We start from the raw sequence: 21253 nt of genomic DNA, 5'->3' as shown, positions 1-21253 counted from the left end.
ATGTCGCAACATTGTCTTATTGTTACAGTTTTTTGTCTTTGTATCACGCGACAATAGCTCAAAGTGGCGCAGTAACTGACGAGACGTTCGTTGGAAGTGGTATCGTTATTCCGTTACAAGTCCCCCGAGATGGAATGTCCACGATAGCAGAAAATCCACCTGTTCCATTCAGAGTAAGGAATGGAGGGAAAACGTGTAACATATCAGGTAGCTATGACGAAGAATTATGAAGTGCTATTGATTGTTATTAAGGAAGACAGGCAACAGCCTACCAGAAGACTCATAAAGCTTATGTATAAAAATTATATGATATGAAGCACCAAATACCTTTAAAAACTTTTGATTACTATGAAAACCAGTTTCTTCTAAATGTTCTATGTAATATTACAAACTTGTAATGATTGTAGTTTTTGATGTATTACAGTGTAAGTGTATCTACAAAGCGTTAACGAATATGAAATGGACAAACAGATTATACAGATCTACCTTAGCAGTATCAGTAACTTCGTACAGTTGGTTGAAACGCGCTAAATTAGTTGTTAATCGTGCGCCACAGCAGCAGAAAGAAAGACTGAGACATTTGGTAAGACGTCATATTTTGAGTGTCGTCGCATAGTAAAATCAGAGGCATGACAAAAGGCCGGTCGGAATGTGGTCTGAATATTGCGAAAAGATTCAGTATATAGCTGAGCCGTGTTAGCAGTAGTAGTTTTGTTCCATGAACTGAAATGCATGTACGTAAAGCATTGTGAAGTGTGACCTAAAGAGAGCAGAACATTTGTGGAGGCTTTTTTTTGCCCTCAAATTAGTATTGAACGGCATATAATGGATGTTCATTAACACATACTTTGCAGAATAGTACTTGATCATCGTCTTCTGGAGACAAAGAACAAATCATAGCTATAGCATGAGCAGTCCTAGAAGTTATACTTACAAAATAGAAAGCCCACGGCCACGAATACGGTGAGATCTTAAGATCTATAATTGTTTACTTCATTGTACGGGTTGATCATAATTTTATTTACTTTCTTGGAAAATATAAAGTGTAAAGATTTATCATTCTGTAGCATATAGATAAAACTGTTTATTAACAAAGTAAAAGTGCGGCTCTATGAAATTTTACATTAATGAGGCTAGAAACTGTGACTTCTGAAATTTTCCAGGCGTATTTCTTCTTCTAATAATTTCCGGGTATGCAGCCGGATCCCGTCGACATTCTGCCACGATATTTCGGCCCAGAGACGTCCGGCCATCATCAGGTGAGTACACAACTACTGAAGAGCCCAGGTGCAGTCGCGGTATTTATGCCGATTCTCGCGCATGTGAAATGTACTGGCATCCTACAGCGCATGCGTCAGGTGTTGACATGCGCAGCATAGCCGAGTTGTACTTGCTGCCCTCGGTGGTGAAAATAAAAGTTCATCTAATCATTGAGTATCGAATGACACTGTCGATTCCGCTGTGTGCCAATAATCTTATAAATCGTGACAACGGCTTTCAGCTGGATAAAAATTGGAATCCTGTTATTAAAATTATACAATCACAGCGGAATCGACAGTGTCATTCGATACTCAATGACTAGATGAACTTTTATTTTCACCACCGAGGGCAGCACGTACAACTCGGCTATGCTGCGCATGTCAACACCTGACGCATGCGCTGTAGGATGCCAGTACATTTCACATGCGCGAGAATCGGCATAAATACCGCGACTGCACCTGGGCTCTTCAGTAGTTGTGTACTCACCTGATGATGGCTGGACGTCTCTGGGCCGAAATATCGTGGCAGAATGTCGACGGGATCCGGCTGCATACCCGGAAATTATTAGAAGGCTAGAAACTATGTGAACAGGAGCAAGTATCATTTATGTAGAAGTTTTTCACAAGTTAATGGATTTGCAATTATTCTTTATACAGTTTATTTAAATAAATATGTAGGTAGTGTCTGCAGCTCGTGATCTCACGGTAGCGTTCTCTCTTCCCGAGCACGGGGCCCCGCCACGATTCCTGGCGGTGTCGGAATTTTCACCTGCCTCGCGATGACTGGGTGTGTTGTGTCGTCTTCCTCATCATCATTCATCCCCATGACGGTCGACGGAAGGCAACGGCAAACCACCGCCCTTAGCACTTTGCCTAGTACGCCGGTGCGGGTCTCCCGCATCGTTCCCCTACGCTCTGTCACGTAGAATGAGACTTCATTTCCATTCCATGTAGATAGAAAGCAGTGAAAGTCATGATCCTGCATGTTATCTAGTCATGCTGAAAGTAATTTAAAATGACAAATTCAATATTAAGTTTGCAGTACTATATATTCTTAAGAGTTATAGAAATACTTTGCTGGTTATAGCTCGAAAGAGAAGTAGAGTTCATTCCACAGCTCAAGTACAGATATTTTAGAACATCACTGAAACTAATATTTATTTATTTTGCTTCTTTATATAACAGAACCATTCTAAAGTTAATATACACAATCATGCAGAATCCATGTTGTTCACAGTTGTCTTTGCTACACATTAAAGTGTCGGATTAGTATTGTATAAAAACAGATATGGTATTGTTTTCATTCATGGCATCAGTATTAAAATTACAGTGACAATAGTAAGTTCTCCTTGTTGTGAAATAAAGTACGTAATTAACACAGTTTAGCATTTATCGTTTCATGAACCTATGATGAAAGCACTAACACTTGGTCTGCATAAGTAATTAACAAAACTTGATAACCACAAAGATTGTGCTTGTTTTAAACAGCAAATTTCAGTTATTGTTTAAGATCATTGGCATTGGCAGATTCAGACACTACCAGATCTTTTAGTTAAAGATAACAATTCGAAAGGGCTAGGATTGTCAGACTTTTAGGTGGAAGCATTAATGATGAGGAACAGTTTCCTGTGCAAGCGGTGAGTGTGCTGCACTGTCCCACAAAATTGGAGCTATGTAGAAGAAGATAGTAACCAGTTAGTAAGTGGTTACCTGCGAGAAGTGATTGCTACAACAACGGTCATCATACGGTGTGATGGGTCTCAGGATTCTGCCTATTTGTCAGTTACGTCACGGTCTAGGCACACTGTAGTTATTCGGAGATCGGGTTAGTAGCTGTCTGCTGTGACAAAGTAATTCTCAATTGGGTAATCATTTAACAAAAAAGTAATAAATAGTTTCTGAATTATTTTTCATGCTACACACAAAAAATCTTCTGTGTAAATCAATTACTAAAACGCGGCCGTTTTTTTAAAATTATTAGAGAGATTTTTAATTATTTCACAATGGCACGCAATGCTAATTGGTTAATTACGAATTATAAATTCATCAAAATTTATTTCATAAAACATTAACAGCAAAATCAGTAGTTTCAGTAAATAAGATAAAGGGCCGTTCCAGCTTGGAGTACAGGATTCGCCACGACCCGCACTTGGGAGTCACGATATACTTCTGAAATCGAAGCTATTGAGAGGCTGTTGAGTGGAAGACATATATATATATATATATATATATATATATATATATATATATATATATATATTTCTCTGCAGAAAACAGATGGCAGTGCAGTGCTTTTAGCTGTTGGTGGCCTCAGAATTTAGAGAAGGTGAACTCTGAAAACAAACCTCGGGAAACTGAATCACAGGACAAATCATAAAAAGATCAAATTTAGAAAAAGACCGCTACTTCAGAGAGTACTGGGAGTTATCAGACAAACAATAGGTTCATGTGGCAACTATAAGCATACTTCGCGTGTTATGAAACGGTCCGTATTAAACAGGACTGTCCCGGGAGAATAATTCGTCTTCAATTCAACATAAGTAAAAGTAAACTTTTATATTCTGAGATCGGAGGAAGAATATATAGAGAACCGGTAGCAAACGGAGCTACACCAGCTACAAGCAAACCAGCTTCTGCTAATGATCCCGAGACTGTACACAACATGCTTTTTACACGAACGTCTATTTACATCTTCCACTGTACGGGGAGAGAGTAATACGATTTTGTAAAGTGACAGTAAAACTCAGACTAGTGGTATAGATGGAGAAGGTAGAACAGCTGATACTAGTAATGTCGAGGTAACGAAGTGTAAACGACCCGACTACGAAATTTACATTTCTATCGCGATCGCGTACCTGGCAACAAAATGGAACTGAAAAATGTCCACGCAGGATGAGTCGTTGAGTGATGCTCCTGAGACACCTCTTGACACACTGTTACCCGTACAGCCGGCCGCGGTGGCCGCGCGGTTCTAGGCGCAGCAGTCCGGAACCGCGGGACTGCTACGGTCGCAGGTTCGAATCCTGCCTCGGGCATGGATGTGTGTGATGTCCTTAGGTTAGTTAGGTTTAAGTAGTTCTAAGTTCTAGGGGACTGATGACCTAAGATGTTAAGTCCCATAGTGCTCAGAGCCATTTGAACCATTTGTTACCCGTACATCCAGCGGAAACATCCATGGATTCACCATTAGAAATCACAGAACCATCACGAATGGATAAAAATGAGTTTGATAGTATCGGTTATTGGTCGAACAGTCAAAGCCGAAAATTTCTGCTGGTAGTAACGGAGTGGGGCCACACCTAGTAAACAAGGAGCCCTCAACAAATCTCAGTAGTGGAAATACAAAACATGATATATACAAACAGACTCATGAATAAAGAAGGTGCAAAAGACGAAGGTAAGCCAACATAGACAGCTCGAGTAGGTCCAGTACTGGCGATAAGTGACACTGGCAACACTGACATAACATAGACACACATACTATACATAACACAAAACAATTCAAGCATGCACAACTACTCACGTGAACATTCATCAAAGACTGCAGTTGATATCTTATTGTGAATAAGTCAAGTAAACGTAGAAGTAATTGGAATAGTGCGTTGATAGATATTGTTCTAGACCCCACGTTAAACTTGCACCCAACATTGTTAAGTTCAAAATGGTTCAAATGGCTCTGAGCGCTATGGGACTCAACTGCTGTGGTCATAAGTCCCCTAGAACTTAGAACTACTTAAACCTAACTAACCTAAGGACAGCACACAACACCCAGCCATCACGAGGCAGAGAAAATCCCTGACCCCGCCGGGAATCGAACCCGGGAACCCGGGCGTGGGAAGCGAGAACGCTACCGCACCATTGTTAAGTAATTACATAAATGAACACATAATTGAAAATGTAATAATATGAATTTAACACAAAGTAAGCAAACAAAATCAGCCAGTATAAACACACAAGAGAAACAGATCTTGCATATTACACAATTATAGAAAATTAATGGATCCACTACTCCAGAGAATCTAGTTTTATTCTACAAAAACCATTTATAATAATGCTAATAGGTTAGTGGTGACTTGTTATTTCTCCTACAGCTATGTGGGAACAGTATACAGTTTAATTAGATTATACTGAAGCAGAACATTGTTACATATCCATGCAGAATTTGTTTACTAACTAAGCTAGCAGTAGTAGCTGCTACGTAGCGTAACAAACATCAATTCACACAGCAGTCGAACAGAAAACACCGACATAGATTATATTCGCATGGACTGAACAAATCGAGTTTTCCCGAAGACGGATGTTCACGTGGATAATACTAAAATTGGTAGCACCACTTGTGGACGTCGGACTTTTTTTGAAGTTCAATACCAAGCCCCCCTCCCCAGGTGATGTTGGTGTAGGGATATCTATGTCTACTCTCTGTTGTCTTCTTATATTCTCTTCTTAAATTGCCGCGCGGGATTAGCCGAGCAGTCTGAGGCGCTGCAGTCATAGACTGTGCGGCTGGTCCCGGCGGAAGTTCGAGTCCTCCCTCGGGCATGGGTGTGAGTGTGTTTTTCCTTAAGATAATTTAGGTTAAGTAGTGTGTAAGCTTTGGGACTGATGACCTTAGCAGTTAAGTCCCATAAGATTTCACACACATTTGAACATTTTCTTCTTAAATTGTATCATAAATTTATAATTTCCTACTTCCAAATTCCTGTACTTTGGCTTAAAAATAAGTGTAAAGTGCTGTAAGTAAATAAAAGATAATACCAAAGTGCTGACAAAAGAACTGTACGCAGCCGCAACTCCACGCTGTGCTGCATGCGCAAAACTTTCATTGGCCTCACCTGCGTAGCATAATTTTGCTGAGCAGTGTGGCCATGGGGCTGGGCGCTGTGGGCGAGCGGTTCTAGGCGCTTCAGTCCGGAACCGCGCTGATGCTACGGTCGCAGGTTCGAATCCTACCTCAGGCATGTGTGTTAGTTAGGTTTAAGTCTAGGGGACTGATGACCTCAGATGTTAAGTCCCATAGTGCTTAGAGCCATTTTTTTTGTGGCCAGGGGTACTGGGTGAGAGGTGTGTGTGTGTGTGTGTGTGTGTGTGTGTGTGTGTGTGTGTGTGGAGCACTACGGAAGTAATAAGACGCCAGGCCTAGTAGTAACTATGCAGTGGAAAAGAGATAAGTGAGATTGAATATCCAGCAACGTCAAAAATGGAAGGAATATTCCATGTCGCAACCAATATTGTTTGCGAACAATCGTAAAAGAACAAACAAAGTACGGAAGTTGAGACTGTACGGTCAAGTAGAGCAAAGCTGAAATCTAGGAAAGGGAGACGAAGCCTAATCTCAGTCCGCAATCCAGACCTACTGCAAGACCAGCAAGAGCAAGTATAGACAATACAGTCTGAAAAGTTGTAATTTATAACCAGAAAAGATGATAACGACTTTCAACACTATAAAATATGTAGTTTCAATATGCAACCCAAGAACTTAAACATAACGACGGTATATTAAGAAAAACTTTCCTCTTTTAAGAAAGACGTTTTTCCATTATCTGTAGACTATCCCGTAATTGACATTAGACATATCAGAATACGTAGCATTTATAAAGAAGTATAAATTTCATTTTTAGAGCCAATATTCCAAGACATTTTAAACGTGAAGGAAGATATAGCCATCTACTCTTTTCGGTTTCAGAAAACTGTAAATTATTAAATTATCATTTAATTTTCAGTTAAGAGAAAGTTTATTTTAAATAAACAATAAAAAGTGATGGTTAGTAAATAAAAAGAAATTGCTGCATCAAAAGATACTGTTATGCCTGTTAATTTTTTGTCTTTCAGGAGAATCGTCATACTTTAAGAAATAAGATAAAAGAAAGAAATGTTATCTCTTAACAAGACGTAAATATAACAAAAACTACGCAGCTCGTTAGCTCGAGAGACTGTTAGTCTAGTACTCCAACCAGAAAATGGTGTTTAGGTGGTTTTTCAAATGTGTCAAATGGCTCTAAGCGCTATGGGACTTAACATCTGAGGTCATCAGTCCCCTAGACTTAAAACTAACTAACCTAAGGACATAACACACATCACCGAGCGAGGTGGCGCAGTGGTTAGCACACTGGACTCGCATTAGGGAGGACGACGGTTCGATCTCGCGTCCGGCCATCCTGATTCAGGTTTTCCGCGATTTCCCTAAATCGCTCCAGGAAAATGCCGGGATGGTTCCTTTGAAAGGGCACGGCCGACTTCCTTCCCCGTCCTTCCCTAATCCGATGAGACCGATGACCTCGCTGTTTGGTTTCTTCCCCCAAACAATCCAATCCAATCCATTACACACATCCATGCCCGAGGCAGGATTAGAAGCTGCGACCGTAGCACCAGCGCGGTTCCCGACTGAGGGTGGTTTTTCTCACTCGTTTAGGCAAATGATGGACTGGTCCTCTATCTTCTTGTAGGTACATGAACAGATTAATAAAGAGATAAATTACAACACATAGGCAGTCTGTCGACAACTTTCCCTTACGTGACCGACGACTGTCATGACAGCAAGCGCAACCGACCACGACGTTAAAAAATGTAATAAATTTGCCAAAATGTGAAAACAGTGCGCCCCGTACGACAGAATAAACGGTATGAAAGATACCGAGAACGAGAAAGGAAAGGAGGAAAATGTAACGACACCTTCAGTATCCACCGCCACACTCTGATTTTGCTAGATGAGTATGAATGCTCAGTACGTCTTAGAATTCTCAGTACCCTAAATCAAAACAGTGTATTAGAGTGCTTGCATATGAGAACAATGTATGCAACGGATCAGATATACACCATCGTTCATCTCCAAGCTACCTTGACATCTCGTTGTGCATTTCAGCGTTTCTCTATCTGCATCCCCATATATATTCCTTATGGTGTGTAGCCGACGTTACTTTGATATCAAAATCCGTCCTCCCTCTCCTGCTCCTTATTTTCTCGTCGGGTCATTTCGTAAGACATTTGTGGGAGCATGGAATACGTTTGTCCAGCTCCTCCCGAGAAGTGCTATCTCAGAATTTCAGTAGCAGACCTCTCTGTGTTGTCCACCCTCCCTCTTGTAGAGTCTACACTGGAGTTTGTAGAGCATCTGCGTAACGGTCTCTCGCCGACTGAAAGAACGCGTGACGAAACGCACTGCCCTTCGTGGGATCTACTTTATCTCCACTGCTAACAGTACTCGGTTATGGTCCCAGAAAGATAAACAATATTCAAAAATCGATCGAACTAGTGTTTTGTACGCTATTTCTTTCGCGGATGAATTACACTGATAAGGCAAAACATTATGGAGGCATTGTGGGCAGGTGACGCGGTAAAAGAAGTATGATGCAGACACAGGAGGACCGACCACCCTAGCGAAGATATGGACCGCAAATGGGGAAATCCTCTAGGCGCTCAGTCCGGAACCGCGCGACTGCTACGGTCGCAGGTTCGAATCCTGCCTCGGGCATTGATGTGTGTAATGTCCTTAGGTTAGTCAGGTTTAAGTAGTTCTAACAAGGGAACATCCCCATCGCACCCCCCTCAGATTTAGTTATAAGTTGGCACAGTGGATAGGCCTTGAAAAACTGAACACAGTTCAATCGAGAATACAGGAAGAAGTTGTGTGGAACTATGAAAAAATAAGCAAAATAAACAAACTGGGTCGTCCATGCGTAAGATAGGCAACATTAAGGGCAATGTGAGGCGAGGAGCGCCGTGGTCCCGCGGTTAGCGTGAACCACAGGAAAACACGTCTGATATTTTGTATACGACACTGGTGACAGCATGTGCGTCACATGACAGGAATATGTTGTCGACCCACCTAACTAGTACCCTTGGCGAATGGGTGAAAAGATTCTTCTACCTTGCCCGATTTAGGTTTTCTTGTGGATGTAATAATCACTCCAAAAAAGTGATGAAAACATAAGAGTTTTTCACATAAACTGAAAATAAAAAGTTAAAATTTTCGGGCGAGGGAAGATTTGAACTTTTTTTTTTTTATAGTCTCATTTTGTTCGCTTTTGTTCGTTGCATCTGCTCGAGGCGGACGTCGTAAGACATCCGTTTTAAGTTCGTTGTTGATCGATTAACTCAGTTTTTTTATTACAGAAGGTAGCTAACCCTCTGACCGAACACGCTGAGCTACCGTGCCGGCAGCTGAAGACCTCTCGTTCTGCAGCTGTTCACGCTAACCACGGGACCACGGCACTCCTCGCCTCACATTGCCGTTAATGTTGCATATCTTACGCATGGACGACCCAGTTTGTATATTTTGCTTATTTTTTTCATAGTTCCACACAACTTCTTCCTGTTTTCTCGATTGATCTGTGTTCAGTTTTTCAAGGGCTATCCACTGTGCCAACTTATAACTAAATCTGAGGGGTGTGCGATGGGGAGGTTCCCTTGTAAGTTCTAAGGGACTGAAGGCCTCAGATGTTAAGTCCCATAGTGCTCAGAGCCATTTGAACCATTTTGGGGAAATCCATTGAGATAAGCGACTTTCAGAAAGGGCAAGTTGTTATAATGCAGAGCCCGTGAACGAATATCTCGAAAACGGCGAAGATGGTCGAATGTTCACGTGACATTGTCGTGAGCGTCTACGGGAAGAGGTAAAAGGAGCGTGAAACTACCACTAGGCGCTAAATGGCTGGACGTTCACGACTCTTCACAGAACTTGGTTTTCGGAGGCTTGTTTGCCCTGTAAAGTTGGATAGATGGTGATCTGTGGCATGTCTGCCGAAAGAGTACGATGCTGGTGCACGTACATGCGTTTTGGATCACACAGTTCGTCGTACGTTGTTGGATATGGAGCTCCGCAGCAGAGCATCCCTACGTGTTCACCTATTGACCCTACAACTTCGTCAGTGACGATTGCAGTGCGCACGGGACCATCGAGATCAGATCGTCGATGGCTAAAACGTGTCCGCTCTTCGGGTGACTTACATTTTTGGAACACTAGGTCGACTGTCAGCTCCACAAATGCCTTGATCGAGGTGAACGACGGCTCGAAACACACTGCAGTCAAGGGCGCAGGTCGATGGCGGCAGTATTGTGCTTCGGGAGACATCCTCATGCGCTTGCGTGGGACTTGTCGTAGTTAATCGAAGGCACGCTGACAGCTGCGAACGACCTGCATTCCAGCATTCTTGACGCCTTTCCCGACGGCGGTGTCTTCATTCAGCAGAGTAATTGCCCACGTTTCGGAGCCAGAACCGTGCTACAGTGATTTGGGGACCATTATAGTGAACTGACTTTGATGTCTCGGCGACCAAATTTACCTGATGTAAATGCTGTGTAACCCATTGAGCTCGCTATCGGGCGCCATCACCGCGTACGAAAATCAGCGACCCGTCCGTTATTTACGCGAATTACATGACCTGTTCGTAGACATATAATGCCACATACCTCCAGAAACCTACCAACAAACCGTCGGATCCCTCATACGCAGAATCAATGATGTATTACGTTCCAAAGAACGACAAACAAGCTATCAAGCAGACTGTCGTAATTGTTTGGCTTATTAGTGTGTATTTCCTTAAGATATTACCAATGAATCTAGGTCTGGCGTCTGCCTTTGTGTGGTCATTCCACTTCCGGTCACACCGAATGGTTACTCGTATGTATTTTACGGAACTTAATGTTTCCAATGATGTGTTACTGTCAGTGTAATCGAAGGTAGTGGATGTCTTCGCATATTTAACAGTAATGTACTTCATTAATTAATATCCGTTTTCAACTGGCAGTCCTTACAGCAATCGCCGATCCTCCTGCTTTTCGCTACCGGCATCTGGCGTTACAACCTTGCTACAGCCAGCGGCGTAATCCGAGAATAGCCTCGCCGATGTTCCAACCTTATCCATTAGCTATGGTTCTAAAGTCGTTAATACTTTTTCGGAATTTTTCATTAGCCTTGCACCGACTTTGGGCCACGTGAGACTTGATTAGCCGGCCGTAGTGGCCGAGCGCTTCTAGGCGTTTCAGTCCGGAACCGCGCGACTGCTACGGTCGCAGGTTCAAATTCTGCTTTCGCATGGATGTGTGTGATGTCTTTGGGTTGGTTAGGTTTAAGTAGTTCTAAGTTCCAGGGGACTGATGACCTCAGATGTTAAGTCCCATAGTGATCAGAGCCATTTGAACCATTTTATTGAGACTTGATTTGTTTCACATAACGGTTTGTGTGGCGTGATAAGATACGTACTTTGTGTTGGCCACTTCCATAGGGCTGAGGATGTGCTTAGCCTTGCCCAATAAAACGCTCTCGAAACCATTCATAAAGAAACTGCTCACCTGAATAGCAAAGTGTGACGGAACACCGTCCTGCTGCAAGCACACGTAGCCCATCATACACGTACTTGTCTTCAAGCTGAGTTATTAAGCACTTTGATACATGTTCAAACAAGAATGTCCGCTTACATATATTTAGAAAACACTAAGGACGTTCAATAAATAATGCAGTAACTTTTTTTCTGAAAAAATGTTGGTTTTATTCAGGATGCCAAAACACCATATTATTCCCCACTCTTTTGGCTACAAAACCCTATTTTTCAACATAATCTCCCTTCAAAGTGACGGCCTTACGCCACCTTACTGGGAAGGCCTGTATGCCCGCACGATACGACTCTACTGGTCGAGAGCGAGGTGGCGCAGTGGTTAGACACTGGACTCGCATTCGGGAGGACGACGGTTCAATTCCGCGTCCGGCCATCCTGATTTAGGTTTTCCGTGATTTCCCTAAATCAATCCAGGCAAATGCCGGGATGGTTCCTCTGAAAGGGCACGGCCGACTTCCTTCCACATCCTTCCCTAATCCGATGAGACCGATGACCACGCTGTCTGGTCTCCTTCCCCAAAAACAACCAACAACAACAACATCTACTGGTCAACTTCGGAGCCAGTCTTGCTGCATCAATAATCTCCTATCATCGACGTACTGCTTCCCACGGGGTGCATCCATCATTGGGTCAAACAAATGGAAGTCGGAAGCTGCGAGATCCGGGCTGTAGAGTGGATGAGAAACCTAGCGGGGCACACATTCGAGTATTCCAGCTGCTCGATGAGCGTGTCAGCACTATCTGCAGAGACGTCTATTACCTCAACTATACAAAGTCAAGAGGGTTACAGGGACTTCCCGGACACCCCGTATTTGTAGAACGCATTTCGCAAACCAGTACTAAGTTCCTCGCCCGAAAGCGGAGATGAGCAACTGCTGTAGCTCCCCAATTTTTAATTCACGACTTCGCAACTGCAGCGGTAAGTACAGCGTCGCTAAAGAGATTTACCGCTAGGAAATGGATTACGCGGCGTGGGTACGCGGCTTGTGAGCCCCGCCGGTTGAAAATCGCGTTAACCCGCACTGGAGAGGAGCGTGTCTTTGGGGTAGAGGGCCGCAGACACAAAGCGCTGCCCGGCGCCCCCCACGTGGGGCGGGGGACGGGGTGTGTTTTCCACCCCAGCCCGCGCCAGAAGCCCATTACGGGCGCGCGCCACTCTTAATCAGGCGTTATTGTTGTAATCCCGCGGCACCCCGGCGCTCCGATACTATCGTCCCGCCACAAAAGTTAATCCACGCCGGCAGCCGCCGGCCGCCGCGATTGTGACGTCATTTATCGCGACACGTGGCCCGCGCGCGCGCGCCGCTGCCGATAAGAAACAATGAAAGCGCGCCGAGCGGCGAAAACAGGGGCGCCGGCGGCGTTTTTATATGCGGATTGATGAGGTGTTATGCGACGCTGTGAATGGCCGGCGACACTGGTATTTACATAGGGCTCAGCTGCTGGTGATTCACGTGAAATTAATTTTAATCTATAATCGCTCCACCCTTCCTCGTAGGCCGCAGGAAAGTCACGACGGCAGCCTTGTACTGGTTCCTCTCTCCTACCACTCCCGTTTAACAGAGAAGGATTACACAGTGTTATCGAAGCTGAAATGGAGTGGGGAGGCGTGATTTCAGATTGTGTGTAGATATGAGCACAGCCATTTAAGCAGTACTAAAATCGATTGATAATCTATTGTGAGCCAGTTTATACAGTTTTTTTTTCCGAGGAGGAGAGATTGAGAGTACTTGATGAGGTTATGAAACATATCCAAGCATATGAAGTGTGATTCCGTGATGATGTTACGAACTTTCAGATATTAAAAAAATGTCGTGTGACAAGGGCCTCCCATCGGGTAGGTAAAGGTAGACCGTACGCTGGGTGCAAATCTTTCGATTTGACGCCACTTCGGCGACTTGCGCGTCGATGGGGATGAAATGATGATGATTAGGGCAACACAACACCAAGTCCCTGAGCGGAGAAAAATCTCCGTCCCAGCCGGGAATCGAACCCGGGCCGTTAGGATTGACATTCTGTCGCGCTGACCACTCAGCTACCTTTCTTTTTTTGCTTTTGTTCGTTGCATCTGCTCGGGGCGGACGTCGTAAGACATCCGTTTAAGTTCGTTGTTGATCGATTAACTCAGTGTTTTTTTACTACAGAGGGCAACTAACCCTCTGATCGAATACGCTGAGCTACGGTGCCGGCAACTACCGGGGGTGGACACTTTCAGGGATGATAGAGAAGGGTAAATGTATCAACTTGGGGTAAGGGACTCTGGTCCGGAAAAAATCGACCCGAGAGTTACAAGCGAAATTCGTTCTGGTACCTCTAATGATGGAATATGTGTGTACCGGTTCTGTTCCTACGCTCCTTTGGTAGGCAACACCCATAACCAGTTAGGTTTACAGACTGGGATAATAACACAGACAATCGAACGCAGGTGGCGTACGGTGTGCTGACATGAGCAGCCCTGGTGTACAATGTGTGTAACGTAGTAGATTGCAGCCTGTACTAACGTCGGTCAACCATAACCCAATGGAGGTCTACCTGAGACGGAAATTGCAGACATGATTTTAGTGCAAAGGGGAAGGAAATGGAAACACGAGAGAAGCGGTAAGGTTACACAGAACCAAATATCCGCCTAGAAGACATCGCTCTCACATCATAGTTCGAAGACTAGTGAAACAGGCCAATTTGGGTCAACAGCACAACGATCGCAGAGGACGACGAACTACACGGATTCCCGACTTAAAAGATGCAGCGTTTGTGCACGAGGCGCCTGCAATCAGTGCTCGATCAGCTGAACGTGAAATGAAAGTTTCGCAGAGTACTGTGTGGTGAGCGTTATGGCAGATGCAGCAACACCCTACATCCTCAGAAAGTGCGTGCCTGGGATTATGCTGACTTCTGACCTCGTATGGTGTTTAGCCAATGGTCCTTGCAGCGGCTTACAGCCGATCCTCACTTACCTGCGTATGTATTTTTCACAGACGAAGCCCGTTTCACTAGAGACTGAATGCAAAACGGTCACAGTAGCCATGTTTCGGTCGATAGTAATGCCCGCGCTACAGCTGTGAACAGCCATCAACATAAATTATCAGTCAACGTGTGGGCAGACATAGCCAACAACGTGATTTGTAATATTTTCCAGGCGAACTGGAAGTTCAAATTAATTTCGGGCTTTCAGCCACCCGTCCCTCTATACATCATACTATATTTCGGCTGGGCACCTGCCAGTCATCCTCAGGTGCGCCATCGAAGACATCGATTGCTCGCCTCAGGTCGACAGGCAAGGACGTATTGAAAGACGACCCGCTGCTAGCCCAAAATTTCTTTGAAAGAGGTCAATGATTACGTATTAGGTCCGTTACTTCTTCCTCCCCGCTTAAATGCACCAATGTACAAAGTGTTAATCAAAAGCATACTACTCAGATTCGTGGAACATACCCCAGTTGTTATTCCTCAACGAGCGTGGTTCCAGCGTGATGGGGCCCAACCTCACTTTGGACTGAGGGTTCGTGAACAGGAGGATCGGACATTCGTTGAAAAGTGGACAGGAAGAGTCAAACCTAATTCATGGCCGGCATGTTCACCTGATCTAACACACTTGATTTCTTTTTGTGGGGACATGTGAACAGCATTGTGCCCAGGACGCCTGCTGAGACTGAAGATGATCTGGCAAGAATTTGCGCTGCCTGCGACACTGTTCAATGAATTTTATATAACAGGTACAACAGAAAAAAGCATTGACGCTGGGGGAGGTCATTTTCACCAAGTGGTATAAATGTAGCAGCTTGTGGAACGTGAGCAGGTAAATGGAACTCATTATTACTGTACCGTAGACCGGGATTTTCGGTCACTCTTTCAACAAGTTACGCTCGCTGTTACTTGTCCATCAACACAGCAAACTTCTTAGGGTATTGGGGAACATTCAGTGGGAATTCTGTACGTCATGATCAGCATTCGGAAGTTGAAGCCCTTGATTTGCTTCCTCTACGAAGCTAAGGGGGATCTTAGTAGATTCTCGCTTATACCTTGCGACTCGGTAGTTACCGCACTATGGTCGCTTACTTTATATTGACAGTTTACGCGTGTCCATCATCATCCTGCGAAGTTTGCTCATAATGACGAAATCACCGCGTGTAGTAAACTAACGAAAATGGAGATTGCTACACCGTGAAGCACCAGTGCAATATTAAACAGACAGTGCAAATGTTCATCACGTAAGGGATATTAAATGATTCCATTCTGGAATGATGTGTGTCAAGAAGGCAAACAGCCTCCGAACATCATCTCGAGGAATTTCAAGCCGTGGCCGAAACATACGATGTTTGTTAATTGGTTGGTTGATTTGGGGAAGGGGACCAAATAGCGAAGTCATCGGCCCGTCGGATTAGGGAAGGATGAGGAAGGAAATCGGCTGTGCCCTTCGAGAGGCGTCAGCCCTCCATTGCTTAAAGTGGTTTAGGGAAATCATGGAAAACCTAAACCGGAATGACCGGACGCGGGTTTGAACCGTCGTCCTGCTGAATGCGAGTCCAGTGCGCTAACCACTACGCCACCTCGCTCAGTTCGATGTTTGTGCTCACGACGATTGTTGATCGGATGCTGTGTGAAAGTATACGAGTAGGTCTCACTGTCGCGTTCCATACATGGTCTATAGGTGACAAATTACGTGACCGATCAGACCGACCAAGGACCCGGGAGTCCTTAAGGCGTATCGCAGTATCCAGCCTTTGATAAAGCCGTTTACAGACACCTTGGTGTTGTTCTGCCCGTCAGAAAAAGAAACGAGGCTGAGCACTAAACACCACAGAATGTCGCTTACTGACGCAGCTGACTCTGACTCTGTGCCAAACTGGTTTACAAGGTAAGGTGTCAGCGCACAGCAATTCTATACCTAAAACCATATTCCAATAATCTGTCCCCGACGGTTCGTTGCGATACTCGGCCTATGACTTCTCCACAGATTTCATTTGTTCTCATTCGTCTGTCCGTCACAGCCAGTCGAACCTTCCAGGTGCATTCCTCCTGGAGGGACCTATTGCTACACTTCTTGTCCTGAGTTTACCTTGTCACCACTGGTTCTGGCGTCATTACACTACAAGAAATTGCAATCTATCGGTATCATACTCTCTTGTCTCTCACACAAGTTATTCAGCGGCTTTTAGAGACCGAAATGCTGCGATAAGCTGCATGTGTACTTCCTCCGAGCATGCTTTGTCGTGATCCTCACGCGAAAAGTTTCAGTGACGTTACACTTATACAATTGTCATCATGTACTCACACCATTCTTCATCTGTAGGAATGGCTTTTACCTTCGGTCAAGATGTTGATCATGTAACAGTGTATATCGAATAAGTGTATGCAAAAGGTATCTTAAGTGTCGAGCTATACTTGAAAGGAGACATATACAGTGTGTCCCAGGAGGAATGCTCAGTATTTAGGGACATGACAGGAGCGATCATTCGAGGCAATAAAATCTAGTGAACATGTGCTTTAATATCCATTACTTAAGAGCTATGAGCCCCTTTTCATCTTCGCCGACTTGAAACACGTGTTCTACGGAACAATTGCTCATGGGACTTAAGATACGCATTTTAAAGCCCACATTTACTCAACAATTTTTTCTTGTTTTGGTCCACACTACCTCCACCCAAAACAGGAAAAACAAAAAGCTTGTAGTTGAAAAGATTTGTTTCAAAGCATCGAAGATAAAGAAGAGGTCGCAGCTCTTGAGATATTCATTTTAAGGCCCATTTTTACTAGGTTTTCTTGCTTAGAATAATAGTTTATATCATATACCTGAATACCGTCCATTCCTCTTAGGACACCCTGTATAAAATTGTTGACCTCTCAGCTTCTCTTCGGTACTTTACAGGATATTCACTAAAATTATCTCAAATCACAGAGAAATACCCTGAATTTAAATCAAGCAAACAAGAGTGACTTAAGAAGTGAATATACGGTAGGACAATGGGTCATTTATAGTTTGAGAATTAAATTAAAAAATCAGAACAACGAGTATCAGTAATCACTTTGTCTGCTATTACGAGATTTTGAGAAAAAATTTGTCCTTTACTGAATAATATGTCAATCAATAGACCTTGAAGAAAAGGCATGTGTTCAGTTTGTGTTACTATACTGCTGAAGAAATGTTGTACACTCCTACGTCGATGATACATCTCCTTCAGGACAGTGGCAAATTCAGAACTGAAGGAAGAGTCAGGCAAGGAGATGCCATATCGCCCAAACAATTCTTTGAAATCTTAGAAGATGTTTCCTGATCTTGAAATTGGGAGAATATTGATGGAACATGTTACAATCGGCTTCACTTTGCACGTGACTTAGTACTCTTTAGCTCGAGACTGATTTGAGACATCTCTAAACGCTTTCGCGTAGTACAGCTTCACGTCTTGAGGAAATACGGCTGCAACATCCCTTGCTTTCAGTCGTTCGCTGTACCAACATTGCAAGGCTAAAGTTACAACGCCGTATCAGTGTCACATAACTGTTTCATCTGCAGCTACTTAAAATTCTGCTACCTCTCTATGGCAGCGACGAACATCGACAACTGTGCTATTCACCAATACGCATGGTACTCGATTTTGTGACGGGACGAAGACGTCATCTGTTCCTATATATGCACTTGAGAATGCACCGCGCCTGAAACAAGTAGAGCGGAATAAATTATTTTAATATAGAGGCCGGCGGAATGATGTCTTTCTTCAAATCACTGGCTACTCTGGCCTCTCTACAGATATCCCTTCAATGTTGTTCCAGCCATGATAAAGCTAACTGTATCGTTATAGTACGCAAGCAGCTCTGTCACAGGAAGATCCAAGAATCGTGGGGGATACAGCTGTAATACGACTTGTAGCGACGTTGAGCGACAGTCACGGCAGACGTCAGTTGATCAGCTGATCGTTTGGCAGACGTCATGGTTGCACGAACTGGCCGCCAGGAGCGCTGTGAAAAGCTTTCTCCTTGCAGTAGCGCGGAGTTTCGTGACTTCACTATCGTCGATTGTTTTGTTGCTTTCCCTGTTTATTCGTTCACTTGGTTAACCAGCAAAAATACTTGATTGCATGCACTTTTGAATTAGCGAGTACGTCATTTTTTCTGGTTATCACGTTGAATGCGAGGACATACTATTTAATGAAATAAAGTGTTACTCCAAGCCACACATTCGTTCGCATCAAATTCTCGCTGTGACCAGAACACGATATCGAGTTTGCAAGTCTAGCAACCCCCAGATTTACGACAGACCAAAATAATGTGTAATAATTCCACCGAAGAGAACCTAGTATAACTGACAATGGTGAAAGAACTACCCTCATGCTCATAAATTAAGAATAATTGTAGAATTTGGTGCCACACAACGTGGCACTACACAAAACTGGCGCTAATAGCATAAGCACATAGGGAACACACGCGACACAGATCTGTAAGTCCACGGTATTTGTTATAAGTTGAGAAAACCGTCCCGAAACACATGTGCTACAAAACGCCACTGTTTCCTGCGCATGTACCCCGACATCAATATGGGATATGATCACCATGCACACCTACACAGGCCGCACAACAGGTTGTCATAGTCTAGATCAGGTGGTCGAGCAGCTGCTGGGGTATAGCCTCCTATTCTTGCACCAGTGCCTGTCGGAGTTCCTGAAGTGTCGTAGGGGTTTGAAGACGCGCGGCGATACGTCGATCGAGAGCATCCCAGACGTGCTCGATGGGGCTTAGGTCTGGAGAACAGGCAGGGTACTCCAATTGCCTGATATCTTCTGTTTCAAGGTGCTCCTCCACGATGGCTGCTCGGTGGCGCCGTGCGTTATCATCCATCAGCAGGAAGGTGGGACCAACTGAATCCCTGAAAAGGCGGACATACTGGTGCAAAATGACGTCCCGATACAGCTGACTTGTTACAGTTCCTCTGTCAGAGACATGCGGGGGTGAACATGCACCAATCACAACAATCCCACCCCACACCATCAAACCACGACCTCCATACACGTCGCTTTCAAGGACATTAAGGGGTTGATACATGGTTTCTGGTTCACGCCAGATGAAAACCCGGCGAGTATCACTGTTCAGACTATACCTGGACTCGTCCGTGAATATAACCTGGGACCACTGTTTCAATGAAGATGTACTGTGTTCTTGACACCAGGCTTTACGGGGTCTCCTGTGACCAGGGGTCAGTGAAATGCACCTTGCAGGTGTAGTGTAACGACGTAAGTTTCTTATAAATGATTTTCTTTCGACATATGACCATGTGTAGACTTCGTCACCTACGTCAGTTACAACCCACTTCGAAATTATTTATATTCTTTTTAAATTGTCTCATAATGGTTCTTGAACGAAACTGTAAAACATCATTTGAGTCGTATGCGCAGAATTACGTCACTCGGGCCAATTGGTTTGCGTAAACTTTTTCAATTTTAGGTGTCGTTTGTTTCTCCTCAGAAATTATATTGATACACGTTATCTGATTTAATCGATATTAGAACCACATTGAATAAACTTTTGAGATTCAAAGTCGCGATGAACGCTGTCAAAATTCAATAATCTTGTCCAATATATTATTAATACATTCACATAATTCTTCATAAATAAATCCTCGGAACACGTATTCAACTTTAGTAGCATCCACTAGTTTATTATCTTCCTACATACAGACGTGGACCTGAGCCTTGACGAGATAAAACTAACATTTTCAATAAGATTAAACTTCCTATGATATCATTGTTCTACAAAACATTACAATTTCTCATTTATTTGATTTTTAGAAGCACGACGCAACAACTCGGTTTCAGGATCTTCTGTTGCTCTTTGGCTGTCGACCCGCGACGTATAGTGGCCAGCAATTTTCTCTCTGGTCCCGGCAGCGAAGATGCTGTCTCCGTTCGTTGCGCCGACCTCTCCGTACATGAAACATAAAAAAAATACAAAAACTTTAGACAATTCACAACCATTACAAATATTACAAAAAATACATAAACAAAACTAAATTAAACTTATATTCACCTGCAAACTGGGCTGACACTGGTGGATGAGTAACGCTTCAATTTCGTCCCACTACACAGGTCTGCGGGCGAATAAACCATGTGTGTTCAGTCGTCTGTAGACTGTGTGTCTGGAGGCAACTGTTCGAGTGGCTGCGGTAAGGTCCCGAGCAAGGCTACCTGCAGTACTCCGTGGCCGACTTCGGACACTGACGGTGAGATATCGGTCTTCTTGTGGTGTTGTACACTGTGGACGTCCCGCACTGTAGCGCCTGGACACGTTTCCTGTCTGCTGGAATCGTTGCCATAATCTTGAGATCACACTTGTGGCACACGGAGGGCCCGTGCTACGACCTGCTGTGTTTGAGCAGCCTCCAGTCGCCCTACTATTCTACCCCTCATACCGTCATCAATATGTGTTCTTTGTGCCATTTTCAACACACAGTCACCATTAGCACGTCTGAAAACGTCTGCACACTTACTCGCTGCACCGTACTCTGACATGCACCAACACACCTCTGCGTATGTGGGCTGCGGCCAGCACCACCGTGCGACCACCACAGGTCAAATGCAACGCATGGTCGTACCCCGAGGTGATTTAAACCCGCAAACAGTCCAGCAGAGCGTTGTTTCACCATGTATCATCATTATTTTTAATTTATGAGCATGA

The sequence above is a fragment of the Schistocerca nitens genome, chromosome 4, assembly GCF_023898315.1.
Source record: "Schistocerca nitens isolate TAMUIC-IGC-003100 chromosome 4, iqSchNite1.1, whole genome shotgun sequence".
NCBI classification, from domain to species: Eukaryota; Metazoa; Arthropoda; class Insecta; order Orthoptera; family Acrididae; genus Schistocerca; species Schistocerca nitens.
This window is presented reverse-complemented; position numbering follows the sequence as displayed.